Source organism: Vombatus ursinus, unplaced genomic scaffold (assembly GCF_900497805.2).
Source record: "Vombatus ursinus unplaced genomic scaffold, bare-nosed wombat genome assembly UNPS02014821.1, whole genome shotgun sequence".
NCBI classification, from domain to species: Eukaryota; Metazoa; Chordata; class Mammalia; order Diprotodontia; family Vombatidae; genus Vombatus; species Vombatus ursinus.
In genome coordinates this window covers 37,216,236-37,227,201 of record NW_020954599.1, presented here as the reverse complement: position 1 = coordinate 37,227,201, position 10,966 = coordinate 37,216,236, and the positions used below count along the sequence as shown (strand labels likewise).

At 41.2% G+C, this 10,966-nt stretch overlaps 1 pseudogene; it reads right to left on the bottom strand.

Annotated features, from left to right (window-relative positions):
- Positions 1 to 9,765: 9,765 nt before the first annotated feature.
- On the bottom strand, positions 9,766 to 10,740 carry LOC114024446 (annotated as a pseudogene).
- Positions 10,741 to 10,966: the final 226 nt, after the last annotated feature.

Sequence of the window (10,966 nt, the reverse complement as noted above, 5' to 3'; positions counted from 1 at the left end):
AAAATAGTATACTTCAATCTGCATTCAGACTCCATAGTTCTTTCTCTGGATATGGATAATATTTTCCACCATGAGTTTTTTGGAATTTTCTTAGATCCTTGTATTGCTGAGAAGAGCTAAGTCTATCAGAGTTAGTCATCACGCAATGTTGCTGTTGCTGTTGCTGTGTACAATGTACTCCTGGTTCTGCTCACTTTACTCATCATCAGTTCATTTAAGTCTTTCCAGGTTTTTTCTGAAATCCATCTGCTCATCATTTCTTACAGCACAACAGTATTTCGTTACATTCACATATTTATACCACAATTTGTTCAGTCATTCCTCAAGCATCTCCTTGGTTTCCTATTCTTGAACACCACAAAAAGCTCTGCTATAAATATTTTTGGACATGTGATTCACTTTTCCCTTTTTTATGAACTCTTTGGGATACAGACCTACTAGTGGTATTGCTAGATCAAAGGGTACACACAGTTTGATTGCCCTTTGTGAATAGATCCTAATTACTCTCCAGAATAGTTGGATCAGTTCACAACTCCACCAACACTGCATTAGTAACCAAATTTTCTCACATATTCACCAAGATTTATCATTTTCCTTTTTTGTCATATTAGCCAATCTGATAGGTGTGAGGTAGTACCTCAGAGTTGTTTCAATTTGCATTTTTCTAATCAAAAGTGATTTAGAGCATTTTTCATATGACTATAGATAGCTTTAATTTTTTCATCTGAAAACTGTTTGTTCATATCCTTTGACCATTTATTAATTGGGGAATGAGTTGTATTCTTACAAATTTGACTCTATTCTCTATATTTTTTTATAATTATCTATTTTTAGTTTTCAACATTTACTTCTATAAGATTTTGAGTTTTAAAATTTCCCCTCCTCCCACTTCTCTCCCACCCAAAAGACAGCATGCAATCTGATAAAGGCTCTACTTATACATTCATATTAAGCATATTTTCCCATTAGTCATGATGTAAAGAACAATTAGAACTAATGGGAGGAACCACAAGAATGAAGCAATAAAACAAAACAACAAAGGAAAAGGAGAGCAATGTTTCCATCTGCTTTCAGACTCCAAAGTTCTTTCTCTGGATGTGGATAGCAATTTCTATTGTGCGTCTTTTGGAATTGTCTTAGATTCCTGCATTACTGTGAAGAGTTAAGTCACTTATCCCACAATGTGACTGTTACTATGTATAATGTTCTCCTGATTCTGCTCATTTCACTCTGCATCAGTTCATGTAAGTCTTTCCAGGTTTTTATTTGAAGTCTGCTGGCTCATCATTTCTTATAGCACAACAGTATTCCATTACATTCATATACCACAACTTGTTCAGCCATTCCCCAATTGATAGGCATCCTCTCAATTTCCAATTCTTTGCCACCACAAAAAACTGCTATAAATATTTTGAACATGTAGGTCCTTTTCCCATTTTTACATCTATGTATTTTAGAAATAAGGCCTTTATCAGACACTTTGACTGTAAAAATTGTTTCCCAGATTTTTGCTTCCTTTCTAATCTTGGTTGCATTGGTTTTGTTTGTTCAAAAACTTTTTAACTTAATGTAATCAAAATTATCCATTTTTGCATTTCATAAAGTTCTCTCTCTTGTTTTGGCGTAAATTCTTCCCTTCTCCATAGATCTGACAGGTTTCTAAACAACCTTTTAAAAGTAATTGCAAGTTAAAAAACCTTAACTTTGTTGTTAAAAAACAACAAATAAGCATGGAAGAAGTTTTGTGTAGGGCAGATTTCCTGAAAAAAAGTAATGAATGAGCTTACAGTTCAGTCTGGGACATCCTGAGCATGTCCTAATTTTAGGTAAAGTTCAGAAAGCTGTTATTGTTTGTCCTTTCTTCCTGAAGAGGAATATGATATCAGGGAGGTGATACCATGACATGCAACTGAATTGGATTTAAATGGGGGGGGAGTCTATGCAAAGTCACCAGGGTCACTTTCTCCTCTGGAGTCATCTCAGGGAGATAGAGATCAGGATGACTCGAGATGGCCCTGGATGCAGTTAAAAGTTAAAGGTATTTAATGGAAAGTGAACTAAACATGGTTGAGGGGTGGTGGTGGGGGAGGTGTATGAATAGTAAGGGAAAGGGGCAGAAACTCCATATGAATGCAACCTGAAGACTCACAATCAACCCATTTCTTACTCTAGACATCTATGATTGTGGATAATATTCCTAAAAAAGCAGAAAAGTTCCCACTCTTCTACACTGAGTGACCCAAGTTTCTGTGTAGATTGTGGTGTATTTTTATTCAATTTATAAGTATGTGTTATTATTATTCTTTTGCCTAATTATAAGTTATATCACATTTATCATCATCATTATCACCAAGAATGGCTGGTTGATAATGTAAGTGGCTAGATGTATGAATGGGAAACACATTGGTAGGGGCCTAAGAGGTAGTATGGTAAGTAAGGGAGATCTGTTTCCTTTCAATATGGTTATCCTGTAAAAGACTCAAGAAGTTTGAGTGTTACTGAATGGTAATGACCTCTCTCTGGTGAACAAGACCTGGCAAGTCGAGGTCAAGTTGGAGCAATTGTATTAACTCAGAGAGTGACTGACATATTCTATGTAAGAGATGACATGTGACATCGATAACCCTCAAGAAAAATAAAGACATTTTTAAAAAAGAATGCTTCAATCAGTATAGAACAGTTCTTACTCCATGGATAGATAGCATTTTTCATCATAAGTCCTTCAGAATTGTCTTAGATCATTGTGTTGCAGAGAATAGCTAAGTCAGTCACAGCTGATCATCTTAAGATATTACTGTTATTTTGTACACAGTATATTTCACTTTGCATCAGCTCATGAAAGTTTTTCCAGGTTTTGCTGAAAGCATCCTGCTCATCATTTCTAATAGCACAGTAGTATTCCATCATAATCACATACCACAATTTGTTCAGCCATTCCCCATTGATGGGTATCCCCTCAATTTCCAATTCTTTGTCCCCAGAAATGATCTGCTATAAATATTTTTGTACATATGGGTCCTTTTCTTTTTGTTTTCTTTTTAATCTCTTTTGGGATGCAGCCCTAGTAGTGGTGTGCACAGCTTTATAGCCCTTTGGGTATAGTTCCAAATTGCTCTACAGAATGGTTGAATTGGCTCACAACTTCACCAATAGTCTGCATGTGTAGTACATATGTAAATGTCTCATTTTTCCACATCCCCTCCAATGGTCATTTTTTTTTCTGTCCTAGTAGTCAATCTAATAGGCATGAGACAGAACCTCAGAATTGTTTTAATTTGGATTTCTCCAAACAGTAGTGAGTTAGAGCATTTTTTTCATATAGCTATAGATAGCTTTGACTTCATCTGAAAAATGTTCATATCTTTTGATCATTTATTAATTGGAGAATGGCTCTCATTTTTTTTTTATAAATTTGACTAAGTTCTCTATATGTCTGAAAAATGAAGCCTTTATCAGAGAAACTTGTTTCAAAAAATTTTTTTCACAGTTATTATTGCTAAGTGTATTTCCCCCCCATCCTTTTCTCCCCACCTTGACTATTCTACACTCTTTTTACCAGTCCCTCCTCAAAAGTGTTTGCTTCTAACTACTCCCTCCCCCAATCTGCCCTCCCTCCTATCAACCTCCCTTCTCTCATCCCTTTCCCCACTTACTTTCCTGTAGACAAAGATAGATTTTTATGCCCAATTAAGTGTATATGTTATTCCCTCTTTGCGTCAATTCTAATGACAGTAAGGTTCACTCACTCCCCCTCACCTCTGCCCCCTTCCCCTCCCCTTCCACTGTAAATGCTTTTCTTTGCTTCTTTTATGTGAGTTAATTTCCCCCATTTTACTTCTCCCTTTCCCTTTTTCCTAGTCCATTCCTTTCTCATCCCCTAGTTTTATCATTATTAGATATCATGCCTTCATATTCAACTCACACTTGTGCCCTTGCTCTATACATACTCCTTCTAACTGCCCTAATAATGACAAAGTTCTCAAGAGTTACAAGTATCATCCTCCTATGTAGGAAGGTAAACAGTTTAACTTTATTAAGTCCCTTATTATTTCCCTTTCCTGTTTACCTTCTTATGCTTCTCTTGAATCTTATATTTGAAAGTCAGTTTTTCTATTCAACTCTGCTCTTTTCATCAAGAATGCTTCAAATTCCTTTGTTTCATTGAATATCCATTTTATCTCCTGAAGGATTATACTCAGTTTTCCTGGGTAGGTGATTCTTGGTTGTAATCCTAGCTCTTTTGCCTTCCAAAATACTATGTTCCAAGCCCTCTGATCTTTAATGTAGAAACTCCCAAATCTTGTATCATCCTGAGTGTGGCTTCGTGGTATTTGAATTGTTTATTTCTGGCTGCTTGACATATTTTCTCCTTGACCTGGCATTTGTGAAATTTGTCTACAATACTGCTGGGAGTTTTCATTTCAGAATCTCTTTTAGGAGGTGATCAGCAGATTCTTTCCATTTCTTTTTTTTCCCTCTGATTCCAGAATATCAGGCCAGTTTTTCTTGATGATTTCTTGAAAGATGATGTCTAGGTTCCCTTTCTGACCATGGCTTTCAAGTAGTCCAGTGATTTTTAAATTTTCTTTCCTGGATCTATTTTCAGGTCCAATGTTTTTCCAACGAGATATTTTACATTGGTTTCTATTTTTTTCATGCTTTTGGTTTTGTTTTATTGTTTCTTGATTTCTCATAAACCATTAGCTTCCATTTGTTCAATTCTAATTTTTAAGGAATCATCTTCAGTAAGCTTTTGTATTTCCTTTTCCATTTGGCCAATTCTGATTTTTAAAATAGTCTTCTCCTCATTGGCTTTTTGTGCCTCTTTTACTATTTGTCCTATTCTATTTTTTAAGGTGCTATTTTCTTCAGTATTTTTTGTGTCTTCTTTACCAAGCTGTTGACTCATTTTTCATGATCTGCTTGCATCACTCTCATTTCTCTTTCCAATTTTTCCTCTACCTCTCTTCTTTGATTTTCAAGATCCTTTTTTAACTCTTCTATGGTCTGAGACCAATTCATATTTTTCTTGGAGGCTTTAGATGTAGAAGCTTTGACTTTGTTGTCTTCTTAGTGCATGTTTTGATCTTCCTTGTCATCCTAGTAACTTTCTATGGTCAGAATTTTTTTCTGTCATTTGCTCTTTTCCCCAGACTATTTCTTGACTTTTAACTCTTTGTTAAAGTAGGGCTCTGCTTCCAGAGTGGATGGCACACTGTTCCAAGCTTCAGGGGTCTTGCGCAGCTCTTTTCAGAGATATTTCTAGGGACCTATAAGTTTTCAGTTCTTCCAAGGTGGTTTGATCTAAGGAGAGGTGTGTTTACTACTCTTTTGGCCTGTATTCTGGTCTGTGCATGATCATGAGCACTCTTTTCTGCCCTGGCATTGTGAGGAGGGTCCCTGCTCCACTGTGGCAGTAAGCCCTAGTGTGACAGTGTTCCTCTTTGCCCTGGGACTGCCACTTAGAATTGTGACCAAGAGTAGGGACAAAGCAATAGAGTCCTGTCTCAACGCTAGAAATGAAACCCCTGTAATCTCCTTCTTACCTGTTGTTTGACCCCCTTATAGTCTGTGGGCTGAGAGCTCCAGAAGCAGCTGATGATGATGATTCAGTGGCTCTCAAGGCCTGCTTCTGGTTGGCTGGGATCGGTCTGCACTGGAGAGTCCTAAGCTGGACTGTGCTCCACTTTCCCTCAGGTGCAACAGACCTTTCTAGTCAACTTTCTAAGTTGTCTTTGACTGGAAAATTATTTCACCCTGTCCTTTTGTGGGTTCTGCTGCTCCAGGAATTGTTTTCTGGCATTATTTAAAGGTGTTTTGAGGGATTTTGGTCACTGCCTTTTCTCCACCATTTTGACTGCACCTCCCCCCCCCCCCCCCCCCCACTGGCGGCCAGGAAAAGCTGAATTTTTTTCTCATATATTTAATGATGGACAACACACAAACACAAAATGCTATTCCTACAATAAATTATTCCTACAATAAAAATGCTATCTAAACAGTACTATTTGATTACATATGTGTGTGTATTTCCAAAAAAATGGTACTATAGTGTACTGTTCTTTTTTTTTATGGGACTTATTTTTTGCTTCACTTTTACTAGCCTCAAGAGTTTCATTAACATCTGTTTCAATATGATCTTCAAGAAACTCATTATTGACATTGTAATCCTGATCAACATCCTTTTGGTCAATTAGAGCATCTAAATCTGGCCTCTACTGATGTCTTTGAACTTCAGAAACCTACTCAGGACTAATTAAATTTTCTCAAAAGAACTCTGAATTTGTAAATAGAGCTGCCTATTTGGAAGATGGATAGCAATGAGGAAGTTGTTACCTTTGCACTTACCAAGTCCCAGTTTAATTGCCTGATAATTCTGTCTACACTTATGGAAAGCCTTATGTCCTCTATGAGGTATTGCTGCTTAGTTCATTTCTTCATGTTATTTAAAAAAATAGATTGATTCTATTTTTACTGAGAGAACCAGGAGATATGAATAACTAAAAGTTATTAAAATGTCCTTTTCCCTTTTCTTTTTATTTATCTTCTCCTATTTATCTATTTCTAATCTAAACTTAACATTCATCCAACAAAGTAAACATTTCCATATATGTCATAGAGCAGGAGATGCATGAAGAATAGATAGTACATAGAACTGAAAATGTCTATAATGGAAAACTTTTTTTTTAAAGTATGAAACAGATTTTACTTGTAACTTTCATTTTACATACATAATTTCATATTTAATATTTTTGGGGGAAAGTTATCACTAGCATTGAAATCCTTATGTTACCCCTATTCATACCACATGGGACACCCGTCAGGACTGCCAAAACCAGTGTGGATAAGGATGGCCTCTAACCTTCCATGTCCTACCATGACCTACCAGTCCACCCTGTCAAAAAAAGAAAGGAGAGGCTGGCAGGACTTTATCTTAGTAGACTAATGGCTCCTACTGATCACCATTTACTTCCTTTTCTAAATACTTCCAAACTCCCTAGAATACAATTTTTCTGGGCACTGACATCTAGCTCATTAGTCTGTAGCTTTTAGAGTTCACAAAATTGGGAACTACTGGACCATGCCTCTGTAGGGGCACCTGCTGCCCACAAGTAAGTGGTGAAAGAAGTGCTCTTCCTGGTAGTGGTAACTTGGGCAATCACAGGGGTGAGGAAGCAGTCTTTATCCCCAAACTCCTTGGTCCACTAAAGGAATGACCACAGGGCAGCCAGATTTGGCCTTCATAGACCAAACCCTGGTCCAGAAGCAAGCCCAGTGAGAGCTGACCTCAGTACAGCAAGGAGATGAAATTGAGCCAGGCTACTCCAGAGGGAGGGGCTCACAAAGAGCCCAGTTCCCACCCCTGGGCCTGGGCTAGGGGCCCAGGACATTTAGAATGTGCACTGCCCTTGTCCCTCAAAGTAAGGGCCCAGTTCCAAGACTTTGAGTCTTTCTAGACCATCCTGGGCTAGAGGCAAGGGTGCATCCTTTTGTTTTCCACCAAACCCAAACTGGGCAGCAAAGCATATAGGAGGAGATGGCACAGGAGAGTGAAAGGGGAGTCTCTTGGCAGCTCCAAATCAAGTCCCCTCTTACCCCAGACCTGGCTCAGTAAAAGAGAGATGCACCAGATGGAGAAGACCCAGGGGATCAAGGTGGGGAGGGAGGATGATCAGCTAGGAAGAAACATGGCAGGGGTACCCATATCTACAGATCTACCTTGGGTGAGATTGAGTGTCTCTGGTGGGGAAGTCACCCTACCTTTCTGCAATTGTGCTCTCTCTCTGTAGAGGAAGGGGTTTCGAGGTCTCCAAGGGCCATTGTTGTGGTTCTGTAGGGGCACCTGCTGCCCACAAGTAAGAAGAGGGCCCTGCCTGTTGTCACCCCATGTCCCAACTGCATCTGGCTCATCCTACTCTGGTCGCATGGGAGAGGGCAAGTTTAGTCCAGACTGATCATCTCAACTGCTTAGCCCTGGGAGACCTAGGTCTTGTCCCCACTTTGGGGAGTGGAACATGGAGGTCTGGACTCACCAACAAATTCTAAACCTGGTCTCTGTACCTGAAGAGGGCCTGAGAGTTCAGAGCAGCATCTCCCTACATTCTGGAGCAAAAGTTTATCAAGCAAAACTCAAGACAGCAAGGGGTCTGGGAGTCCTTCCGCTGAGGGCAAGGAAAGGAGGCCCCGTTTTCACTGGACCAAACCCCATCATCCATGCCAGGAGTCTGTCTGGGGAAAAACCCTTTCCCCTGCCACTCCCATGTCAGACCTCATCCACACAATCTCATATATTCAGTTCTGGCTCTCCATCACAATCTCCCTTTCTTCAGCTGGTTCCAGGTTCACAAGCACCGGAAAGGAGGAAAGTTCTGCTTTCCCACAGCCCTCTTTGAGTCACCATGAGCAACAGGATCAAATAAAACTAGCTCCTAGGGAGAGCTGGGGGACCTTGGGAGGAAACACCCACACTGGGAAATTCTTAATCCATTCACAGGTTTAGAGCTAGGGAGGTGCAGAATCCCGAAGGGGCTATACTCATCCCTGGAAGGCCAAGTGGCCAACACTCAGATCCAGCTAAATGCTTCAAAGACATTCCTCACCTCAGAAAAACAGGTGGGAGAACAGGGCCAGAAAATCAACCCATCTATCCTCTTCAAAGGATAGGACCAAAGATCTGGAGCTGGAAGGAACCTTCAAGGACATCTTATCCAACACCTTCATTTTAGAGATGAGGAAACTAAGGCTGAGAGAACTGACCTGTACAAGGTCACATAGAGAACAAGTAGCAGAGCTGGGCTTTGAACCCGGGCCCTCTGCCTCTGAATCCAGCGCTTACTCCCTCGGACCACTCTTCAGGATAGAAAAGGAGACTTTGTAGTTGACTCCTTCTGCAGGCTCATGTTCCCTACCCCTCACTCCCACCCTGCAGTGTGGAAGCAAGCACAGGCTGGAGGCATGGACTCCAGAGGACAGATGACGTTGCTGCTCCATCAGCAAGGTGGGTTTGTGAACCCTTTACAAACCGCACTGTCCTCATCCTTGTTTAAGAGGGGGGAGCGGCAAGGGAGGGAAGAATACATCTGTGTATCTGTAAATGAGTATAGGGGACTGCAGCTAGGTTGAGTATGTGTCGTTCAAATCGATGTCTATCTGAGTGTCTGTGTGTCCATATGGATGTACTGGTCTGACTGTGTATCTGGACTGCTTTCCATGTATGTGTGTGTGTGTGTGTGTGTGTGTGTGTGTGTGTGTGTGTGTGTGTGTGTGTGTGTTGAGTTGTAGATCCGTGTAATCTGGTCCTGGGTCCCTGCACACAATATTTCTCAGTGTGACCAAATATGTGTTTTTCTGGAAGAGTGTGCATCATTCTTTGAGTTGTGACTGGGTGATGGGCATCATCAATCTGTGTGTGTCTCAGTGTTTGTTATGTGCCCCAGGGTGCAAGTGTGTTTATTTCTGAATATGGGAGTATGGATATTGTTAAGAATATGTTAAGGGTTTCAAGAGAAACAGGTATAGGGTTTTATTTTCTGTTTCATAAAGAGATTTTCATGTCAATAATTTCCAGCCTGTGTGTGTGTTTATTGTCTGTCTGGTATGTGTGTGTGTGTGTCTGTGTGTGTGTGTGTGTGTGTGTGTGAGAGAGAGAGAGAGAGAGAGAGAGAGAGAGAGAGAATGCTGGCTTGGGCAGTATGGCCAGCATGGGCCCAGCACAGAGTGGCTCAAAGGCAGTGTCAGACCAGGGGACAATGGGCCGTGGGGGCCTCACATTATAGAATAACAATGATGTTTCTTCATATCCAGGTCTTTCTCTGGGCTGGCTGTGATGTCTGCTGGAGGGATTTGGAGGCCAGGCTTCTCTCCAACCTGGTTCTCTTCCTTGCTGTCTGGGGCAGTGGTGACCTGGGCGCGCCCAATGGGCGGGGCTGGGTCCTCCATTAACACCAGTTCGGCCTTGATGGTATCCTGTAAGCCCAGGACTTCTTTGGTCTAGGTCTCATCCTCTACATTCTGGTAGCCCATGGAGATCATGGTGATTGGCTTGCCTCAGTGCCCGAGGCCTCTCCCAGCTGAGACTGTACTCCAGTGATCTCCCGCCAGAGGTGGACCTGGCCATCTTGGGGGTCCCCTGGGCTTCAGAGGCTACTGTCACTGTCACCCTACTCAGTGTCACCTCATCTGCTTTGTGGATCAGCTCATCTACCTCTGAGGAACTCAACTGGTAGATGCCATTATCTGTGGTGCCATCCACTGCACCAACCACTGCCTTCATCAACTCAATGCCTTCCACCAGCTTCATGGGGCTGCTGGTGGTTTTCTTCTCTCTGGGTAAGGTCACTGGGGTCTTCTGAAATTAAGGATCTTTCTCTTCCTTCCTTTTCTTCTTCACAGGGCTTGGGGCTAGGACCACCACATTCTCTCTGGTAGCTGGGACAGAGTCCCCTGTCTCCAGGATCTCCAGCTCAGTCTCCAACCTCAGGATAGAATCCTCCAGCTGTTTGACCTTCTGCTCATCCTCCTGCATTTGCTTCTTCATCACTTTGTCCTCCTGGGAATCGGTGGAGGGGGCCCCCTCTAGCAGCCATCGCTCCCTAAAGGCCTTAGACTTAGATGCTGCATCTGCCTCCAGTCATCTTCCAATTGCTCCCATTTATTTTCAATTTCAGTCTGCCTCTTTCTCTTCTCTGCAATGGCCTGAAGCCTTTCCTGTTGGAAGGTGGTATCTATAGAGACCTCCATGGTTCCCGCAGTCCAGTCGTCTGCGGCTGTACTTGTAACTTTCAAACCTAACTTATTTGTTCTTCCTTCCAATGGCACTGAACTCTCAACTGGTCAGATCACATCTAAAGATGAATAGTGAAGGAATGAATTTACTTAGATGAGAATTGGAATGATATGAGAAAAAATATATAATTAAATATCAAATGAATACCAAAGATTGACAATAAATGTCAATGGAGTTCAG